This window comes from Brassica napus, chromosome C5, assembly GCF_020379485.1.
Source record: "Brassica napus cultivar Da-Ae chromosome C5, Da-Ae, whole genome shotgun sequence".
NCBI lineage: Eukaryota > Viridiplantae > Streptophyta > Magnoliopsida > Brassicales > Brassicaceae > Brassica > Brassica napus.
Window position 1 is genome coordinate 22812187 of NC_063448.1, and position 10657 is coordinate 22822843.

At 28.6% G+C, this 10657-nt stretch overlaps 1 long non-coding RNA gene across 1 annotated transcript; it reads left to right on the forward strand.

Annotated features, from left to right (window-relative positions):
• The first annotated feature begins 4752 nt into the window (after positions 1 to 4752).
• Positions 4753 to 6940, forward strand: LOC106407504. Its single transcript, XR_001281786.3, has 4 exons — positions 4753 to 5006; positions 5087 to 5316; positions 5419 to 5718; positions 6191 to 6940. It is a non-coding gene; the product is annotated as an uncharacterized LOC106407504 (long non-coding RNA).
• The last annotated feature ends 3717 nt before the right edge of the window (positions 6941 to 10657 follow it).

Genomic DNA, 10657 nt, shown 5'->3' on the forward strand with positions numbered 1-10657 from the left:
TGAATCGGTTCCGGTTCGGATCTTTGGGTCCGGGTAAAATGTCCAAGCCTGTTTGATTTTGATGATACAATAACTTCTTTAAATTTTATACTAAACCGTGGCAAATCTTCACTAAATAATTATAGAAATGTTTTGGTAGTTTGAAGTTTATATGTGGATATTTTGGTCTATTTCATTTATAATGAATATGAGACTATATTTTACATATATTTTATGCTTCAATATATTGAAAAATAATGAGATCATGGAAGTATATTATTAGAGTTACGTTTTACCAAAGTTGTTAGATATTTGGTAAGATCCAGTAATCTTAGTTTAAATAAAATCCAAATCATATCTAAAGATCTCAATTAAATTCAAATATTCAATCATCTGAAAATTATAAGAAATTATTTGATCAATTAGGTAATAGTAGATTTTAAGCTTTATATTAAACTATTGTAGTTAAATGGTCTGTTACGATTTGTTTCAATATCATACCACCATGAGTTTTTTTTACAGTTTATTCAAATCATCTCTGTTGATCTCAATTTTTTTTTTTAGAGTTTTTCTTTTTGCTAATTTTTCTTAGAGTTTTATCATCGTTTAGAAAACAAAGTAAACATAGTAATTACTGTAGTTTGTGTTATACCAGATAAACTCATATAGTATGATGATAACATGTTGAAAATATGGAAATAGAAATCTACTTATATAATGAATCAAAATGTGATAACAATGTGATTATATGTATGCATTTTCTGAACGTAAATACATTACTCAAGCTGTTAAAATGACGGGTGACATAATAATTTATTGGAAAGCTGATACAATTATTGTTTTGGTTCGTGTTTTAGTCGACCAAACCATTTTGTATAATACGTTAGCAAATTGACTAAAGTAATCTTAGAGAAATATTTGATCAGTTATATGATAACTCAAAAAAGGGAAGAAGTAAAAATCTGCAAATCTATGGTATAATGTTATTGACTAACTTATTGTTACAAAGATATAAGGTAAGACCAAAAATGTATTTAAATCTAAGGAAATGGTCCAACAACCTTTTTTAAGTAGATTTTTCAGAATGATTCCCTTTTAATAGCATAGATTGAATACTAATTATTGGTTCAGTGTTTTTTTTCATCCATAAGCAAAAAGTGAATAAAATTATTGGTTCCGTGTTTTTTCTTCTTCGATATCATAATAAAACCGAGTTATTTATCTATCTAATCTATTAAAACTGAAGTACAAATTAGAATTAACTCACGATTTTCCTCAATAATTACAAGTGAATGCCATTGAGTTAATTAATCTATCACTACTATATAAAAGCTACTAATTTTGAGACTTCTTAGGAGTGCCACATAGGACAAAATATTCTCCACCAATCAAACTGTCACATCATCACGAATGTTTAGATGATGGGTCTCGAACCATCCAAACCCATCAAAATAGTCAGCTCATTGTATAACTTATAGCTTCATTTTTCTTTAGCCTATTCGCCTCAGACGTCTCTAACGACTCCAAATCTGTTCGTCTACCCAACTTCACCGGTGTAACTCCTACGACTACAACAATGACACTTCAATGTTCCATTATAACTCATCAAGTGAAGACTTTTTGTACCTCTCCACATTCCTCCTCTCAATCTCTTGCCCAGTTCCTTAAATTTGATTTGTCACAAAAAGTCAGTGCATCAGATAGTTTTTGAAATTCAAATAATAATAGGTATTTTCCTGCACTATGTGCAGTGATAATTTTTTTAAAAGTTCAATTATATTTAAAATGAAATTTATTAATATTATATATTTTATTATTTTTGACTAATATTTAATATAAAATTGATTATTTTGAGACTATAATGTTTGCTATTGTAATCAACACCCTTTTACAGTACTCTGTTTGTATCTTTTTTTATTAGTCATCTTCCTGTTCTCTTTTGCTTTTTGGTAAAATGATTAAAAAAAAAAACTGAAGGTAAAATTAATCTTTTTGTTTTTAATCATTCATGTTATCTTCACTACTATATAAAAGCTACTAATTTTGAGGCTTCTTAGGAGTGCCACATAGGACAAAATATTCTCCACCAATCAAACTGTCACGTCATCGCGAATGTTTAGATGATGGGTCTCGAACCATCCAAACCCATCAAAATAGTCAGCCCATTGTATAACTTATAGCTTCCTTTTCTTTAGCCTATTCGCCTGAGACGTCTCTAACGACTCCAAATCTGTTCGTCTACCCAACTTCACCGGTGTAACTCCTACGACTACAACAATGGCACTTCAATGTTCCATTATAACTCATCAAGTGAAGACTCTTTGTACCTCTCCACATCCCTCCTCTCAATCTCTTGCCCAGTTCCTTAAATTTGATTTGTCACAAAAAGTCAGTGCATCAGATAGTTTTTGAAATTCAAATAATAATAGGTGTTTTCCTGCACTATGTGCAGTGATAATTTTTGTAAAAGTTCAATTATATTTAAAATGAAATTTATTAATATTATATATTTTATTATTTTTGACTAATATTCAATATAAAATTGATTATTTTTGAGACTATAATGTTTGCTATTGTAATCAACACTTTTTTACAGTACTCTGTTTGTATCTTTTTTTATTAGTCATCTTCCTGTTCTTTTTTTTCTTTTTGGTAAAATGATTAAAAAAAAAGACTGAAGCTAAAATTAATCTTTTTTGTTCTAAATCATTCATGTTATCTTCAAAGTCAATACCATGGCCAGCGTAAATGATCGACGTTGAGATTTCAGCTTTTCTGATTTTTATTATTCTAATGTTTCAATATAATTTGAATATTCTCTTTGTTTTATAATGATTTTTTCTGATTTCAACGTAAAGTATTTTTTGTTTCACTATATAAATTGTTTTTATATTTCAATGTAACTTTATATTTATTGGATATTATGTAGCCAATTAAATTATGTAAATTACTGTGATTAAATTTATATATTAAATGACAGTTTCTAAAGTAATAACTTTTAAATATTACATATTTAATTAAAATTGATTACATTTTGAAACATATAGAGTAATCTATAAACTAACTATATATAGATATGAGGACAAAATTGTAAAGTGGTAACATCTTGAATTTCTCTCATTCTATGCATTCCTAATTGGAAATGATCAACATCTAATTTTATGTTATTCTCAGTATATTAGAAATGGTCGAACCGTAAACCAATTAAGGATGATGTAAGGAAGACATAAAGATGTATTTCCAGTTATCACAAATATATAATCAATTGACAACAACTTAATTATGTCCAGCGTAGGAAAACATAGAAGAGTTTCCATACCTTCTAATATTATAATATCTCACTATATTAGTGGTTAAATCAGTTTTCTCTAGCACAAATTCTCACTCCATTCTTAGAGTTTAAGCTTTTAATATCTGATGATATTAGTAGTTTGATCCCAAAAAAGAAGAAACGATCGAACTGTACATTATAATTGGAGAAAGAAAACAAACAAAAATCAACCGAAGACTTTTAAGGTATATGAAACAAAAATTAGAAATATCGATTCTTTGCAATTAAAGAATAATGCAATAAAATTGTAAAAATACAAAATAAAACAAAAAAATACACAGAAAGAAAGATTTAGTAAAATAAAATCATAATATAATTTCCATAATTGATAGTGCTCAACTACACTAAAAAGTCTAAATTTACAACATACACAGTTTTATTTACATCTTTAAATCTATTATCTGATTAAAATGATTCTAAAAAAGGTGACAGCACGAAGAGTTAAAAAATATACTATAAAATATAATACATAACGTTAAAAATACATTATCACTGATCACTAAAAAATCATGTTAGTAGTAATAAAAATGAAATGACAACAAATTTATTAAAACCATAGAACGACACGCAATAATGTGTTATTAAATATGCTCAACGCAAACACACATAAAAATGAGACATCATATTTGAATATATTTAAATAAATAATTTTAAATATATTATATTCTTGATAATTTTAAAATTACTTAAAAAGAAACTAAATTATTAAAAAAATAATATACAAATAAAACTAAAGCAATATTTTGTAACGTCAAAATAATAAATGAATAAAAAATATAGTATGTTAATAAAATAGATTTTAGATTTTAAAGACTTCTAATTCATGTAATATTACAAAATTGACATTTTTTTATTACATTTAATATTTTACATTAGATATATTAAAATAATATTCTAGATCGATATTCAATTGTCAGTTTTCAACTATTACACGTAAAAAAAATATTATTAAGTACGTTTTTTTTTTTGAAAAGGAAGTTTTATATTTTAAGTAGGTTATTGGAGTACTTTTTATTTTCGTAAATTTATTCGAGATGAGATTCTGATCTTTTAAACTAAGATAATTTGTGTTTTATACATAATTATATTTTTTTTACATAACTCTAAAATCTTAGACTTGATTATTCATATTTTATTAGTTAATTGTATTACATATAATAGAAATATTTACTTCAAACTAAAAATCTAAAAAAAAATCAAATTTAAAAATTAGTTATATATAATTTAATATAGAAAAATTCACATATAAATAAAAATGATAAATGTAACAATTTTAAATATATTATCCGCGCGTAGCGCGGAGAAAGGATCTAGTTATTATAAAGAAGGGTTTGCTTCCCTCCTGTTGAGCCACGTCACCCGCCACGTCAGAAAATCGCTCATCCTCAAGGCGACACCTGTCCCTGTTTTCGAAACTCACCGTTTCATTTAACTTCACTTCAATGTGCGGGCTTTCGATCTGTTCTGTGTGTTACATTTTGGGCTCTAGAATCGGGTGTTTTCGCGGCCCGGGTTGATGGAATCATACACAACCCTATTCTAAAGAATTGAGGAGATGGAGATCGTCTTCCACGGCGGTGACGCCCTAAGATTCTTCTCACTTTAGGATTTCATTGTCTTCTTCGATCTGTCACGACCTGAACCAACCATGGAGATTCTGAAATTTGATGGAGACGAATCATCGTGGAGAAACTATGTGAGTCTGTGTTATACTTTGTTTGCGTGGTTTCGTGCTATTCATCGCCCATTTATGCATAGACATTCTTCTCACTTCAGGATTCTAGGGTTCGTCGTCTCTGGAAAACAAGGTTCTGTGTATCAACAATGGTGATTATGAAACAGGGCGTGACTCGCCGCTTCGTCGGAACTCTAAGTCGTTTTCTCGATTCGTTTCCTTCAAACAGTTACAAGTCGCATTGATGAATCGTCATTAACTATGCTTTAACTCTTCCTGCCTACAATCAATCTAATCCATCTTGGAAGCGGTGATTCTCACCTATAAAAAGGTGAGGCCTTAACCACTGATCATCATCTTCACAGTGCGTTCCTAAATCTCGATTGACAATTTCAGTGTAATGGCTATTTTATTTGTGTTTCTCTCTGAGTAGAAGGCTGGCCGTTGTTCTTCCACGGTGGAGGTGCGACTGCTCCGATTCTGGGAGGCAAGAAACATTAAACATGGTGGCGACTAGATGGGTGTGGACATGTTCTTCCTCGACGCTGAGGTTGTTTCTTTCTTCAGACTCATCGTATCTTGAAACAGATTCTGACGTATAAAATATAATCTCAGAAATTTTTGAATCTTTGAGTATACATATTTATTTCACTTTTTGGTACGACAATGAGGCCGTTCAGTTATATTTTCAGAGGTTAGTGATGACGACAATGCTTAGGATGGTAGTTAAGAGGTCAGTGGTTGTTTTTTTTTTGTTATTACGCAGAGGCATATTAGACACTTCCTTTCATATGTTCGTTTTGTATAATCAAAAGAATAAGTAAACCGATGAGTATAGATAGCTGCAAATTCTCTCTGCTTTCTAAAAAGTATTTTCTCTAAACGTTTATGGAGCTGATTAGAATGTCTTTCTTGATCTTTTTTAATTTTTGCTTCAGTACTTCCACAATACATACTATAAAACTGTTAGTTTGTTATTCTCTCAACAAATCTCATTCGTGTTCTTTCTATTGGCAATTGATAGTTTTCGTTGTTTTTATGAGCTGCTTCAAGAGTTTTAATCTTCAATTTATTTTAAACTTCATCCCTTCAACATATAGCTTTGTTTGAATTCATGGTATTTCTTAAACATATCAGGTACTTATCTATTGTGCTATGATTTTTTCTTACATTTTTATTGTTCCCCTATTACTTCTGTTGAGAAGAAAAACTGGCATGGCTCCCGAGTAGTCCTCACAGCTGCCAGATATGGTGGCAAAGTTGGAGCCAGAGGCACAGCCGAAAACAAATCAAGAATTGGAGGCAGAGGAGTCAAAGGCAGGAGATGATTTTGATTCAGCAAAACCAATCAAACATACCCCTATAATCCTGGAAACTCTGCATAGAATCTTTCCACTCCAGGCAGTGCAAGCTCAAGATCTCAGTCTCAGCCAGCACAATTAAGGAAGTATAAGAGCAGTATTCCTCCTGCGACTGCTCTTCCTCCAAAGGCTAATGAAGTGTTGCGAAAGTAGGAAACGGATCGACCAAAACTCAGTTGAAGGTGTGAAGAAAGATGTCAACAAGATCTTTGAGTTGATGTGTCAGGTCTTTTTGCTTCCCAGCAAAAGCAGAAAACCAGGAGGGTTACATTCTGAAGATGGTGAAGTGGAGAATAACGAATCCTTTCCAAGTATACATGTTAATGAAGAAGATCTTAAGAGACTCAAGGATTTCAGACTATTAGAGACGTGCTCTTGGAGCTTAGTACTGACATCAAGATTTGTTTCCTGAGCTTTGTTGTGCTCCCGGAGAATCAAGAAGTCAACAAGATGATGCTCTTTATTGGTGTATTGTGAAGCCATTCTTCCTGGTGAAGTCAAACCTAAGAGACATTCTCAAGGAGTTCATGGAAAATATTTGATTGAGCATGTTGAAAATTAATGCAAAGTTTGAGCCAAATAGCTTTATGACAATTTTGTGCATCCATTCGTCGATGGTTCTTATCACAGAGTAGATAATTATTTAGTATGTATCAGAAAGAAAAAAAGCCAAATATGGAACATTCAAACTTCAAAAATATAGAATACATAGTACCTACACAATACCAATATATTTAGGTGTGCGTGTTAGTAGTTAGTACCTAAACATTTCATATATTTTACAGAATCATTATATAATAGATAAACTTACATATTGAATAGCAAATAAATTTACACATGCAAAATAAAATTTGGCTTCAAGATTTTAAAGATTACCATGTCAATTTTATTGATCATCAAAATTTAAAATGTTTAAGTATTCAAAATATTAATTTCTTTTTGAGATATATATATACATCTGGGATGAAAGTTATTTACATTCTCTTCAAGTGAATAATTTCAATTCAATTAGATGCTTCAATAAATATAATAAATATACATATCAATAAAAGTTTTATAGAATCTTTATGTATGTCTACATATAAATATGTATTAAAATATAAATTAATGATATTTCAAGCAAAATATTTATAATTAATCAAAATATTTTACTCCAATTTATCAGATATTATATGAAAGTTGATAAGATCATTATAAGAACTAAAAGTTCAAAATTTGTATAAGATAATAAAATTATAAGGACTAAAGTGATAACAATAAAAGATAACAATGTTATTTGAAAAACAAACATTTTCAAGGACTTAAAAATAAGAAACCTCAAATATGAAGTTCTGTACATTAGAATCTCAAATATTGAGTTTCAGTATACAAAAATTCAACATTTAAAGTTTTGAATTTGCTTTTAGAGTATCTAAAACTCATATTTAAAATTTTGAAATTGCTTTTAGAAATGCTCTTAACAAGAAACAATTTGGTTTGAGTTCGTACTCCATTATATGTTCGCTTCAGTTTAAAATGTATTTTTTTAACAAATTGTGTAATCAGTGAAGTTCTTGCTTTAGTCGATAATGTTTGGCAATAAAAATATTTAACCGATAATGTGGAGATTCATTATATTGACACAAAATAATGAAAAAAATATATATAATAGAAAGTCTATAAATTAATACTCGACAAATGAATAAACACAATAATTAATAAAACAATTTGGTCTTGAATTGGACATATGTAAAATATAACTTAATTCGATATAATAATAATAAAATAACTCTTACATATATATATCTTTTATATAAACATAAATAAAATCATATTTTAAAAAATGAATTCATCTTTCATTTTTTTTCACTACTCTGATGTTTTCATTGAATTGCAGATAAAAGACATTTATATACTATCATCAAATTCAACACACATATTACATCAAATAATTTAATTAAGTAAATAAAACTAAACTAATATATTTTATCCTGAAGTTAATTTTTTTGGACAACAGAAACAACTATTGTACACAAGCAAAATATATCTTATCACATATGATCTCTTTTCATCCAAAACTTTTTAAAAGACAAAAAATCATTAGTATACTAGCTTTGCAGATGCAATCATAAAACACAAACCACAAAACATACATATAAATAATAACTTAGATCACAAATAAAAATATATCCCGCCCGTAGGGCGGGCCGATCCTAGTTTAATATAATATTATTTATTTTGAAAGTAACTGCCTGGAACCCACAATCAAAGTCATTGTTCCACAAAATATTCCTAAAATCATGTCATTCCCATTAATTTAACTTATTTTAATGTCAGTTTAATTAATTTCAATCACACTAACCATAAAGATATCAATCTTTTGAGTCCAACAAGTTTTCTTAACTAACTAGAAATTGTACTAGCCTTCATAGTTATTATAAAATACTACCAAATGAACGAAACATAAACAGCATTATAAGGTTTTACTTTTTCTCTAACCTCCAAAACAAAACTTTTCTCTGTAAACTGATCACTTACATGCATTGATATAATACTCTCACAGGTCTGTCGACGAAAAATAATGTACAAAGTAAGCTCGACACTATTTTATCTTTCTACAACTTGACAGAGATGTTTTGTTATTCATTTTTGGTTATGATATATTAATGATGGAGTATAAAAGAAGAAGAGTGAAATCATCTCATCATCATCATCATCAGAAGTTTTGCCATATAACTATGGCCGTGAGATAATAAATTCAGTATAAAAGTATAGATTAAACAGTGTAGAAAAACAGAGCTGTAACAAAACTTTTTTAAGACACTACCCACCCAACAACTTCCTACGATCTTCTGAATTTGAGATTTCAGTTTTTCTCTATAAGCTCTTTGTGATTTTCCTGTTTGGTTGCTTTTGTGATGTACTGAGATTTATGTACCATAGTGAATGAGCTTTTCATGTTTCTTGAGAATTTTTTGATCTGTAATTGATTCCAGTTCGTTACTTTATAACCATGTGTAATGGTTGGTCTATGAGGCAACTAAGGATAAGTTGTGTTTAAAATTTGATTGTAAGTTTTGTAACAGATATTGACATAGGGATAAAAGATTAATTTATTGGTACTACTCTCGGGAAAAAGGTGGTGTTAAGCAGATGTGAGGGGACCTATAATTAAAGCATTAATAGCCATTTAATATATCTTATTAAAAATGAATGACGCATTTTATAAGGTAGACTTTGAGTAGTAAACAAAGTAAAATGAAAATTTTCACTTGAAATTAGTGGTAGAGATTCCTTTCTCGCAATGTTTTTCATTTACCACTTTACATAATATACAAAGTTTACACAGTATATATGTTACAGACTGTACATAAAATATTCAATTATTTTTCATATAAACAATAATCAAATAAAAAATATCCACCAACATTGCTAATAAAGTTACACAATATACAAAACTAAGTTATAATGTTTTAAAATAATTTTGTTATGTATAAACAAAATGAAAAATTTATATAAATCGAAAACGTATCCGCACGGGTGTTGATTTTGGCAAATCGAAAAATTTGTAGTGATGCCAGATTCAAATCAAACGGATGTTTTCCTTTTAACAAATCAATTGATTAGTAAATTGGGTTCAGTGTTTTTTCTTCTTCCCTAAGCAAAAAGTGAATTAAATTGTGAACACAACAAATATTTCAGTTGTAAAATAATAATGGGAAAATTGCCAAAACTAAATAAAAAGACAACATAGTTGTCCCTATGATATAAAATCATATTTATCCATTTATTCTCCTTTTTACCCTTTTCATTTCTGAAATTTAATGAAATAAATAGTTTTATTAATCCAAAAAAATATTAAAAATATAAACAATTAATTAAACACCTATATACACAAACACATATTTTTTTGGTTAAAAAACTTGATAAATAAAATTTTAAAATTACGTTCCAGTAAACGTAGAATTCGTCTTCTACGAAAAATGAGTTAGTAGAAAACGAATTCCAGAATAAACAAGTCCATCTACTTTTTTAGAAGAAACAATCTAAAAATGATTAAAATTCTAAATATGGAGAATGTGAATTCTACTAATTGTAAAGATCGCTACTTTTCTTTTGAATGCAGTTTCTACTTTTATGAAGTATTCTAAAATTTTGGGTATGCGAAATCTAAACTTAATACGAACGTCTACAAAAAGTAGAAATTGTATTCAGAATTTTTGTCATGGTTCTACACAGTGTTGGATAAAAAACCAGTTTTTCTGAAAATTAAAGAAGTTTCAGTTAAGAAAATATTATAATTTCCTAAAACGTGTCCTGGTCGATTTTCTT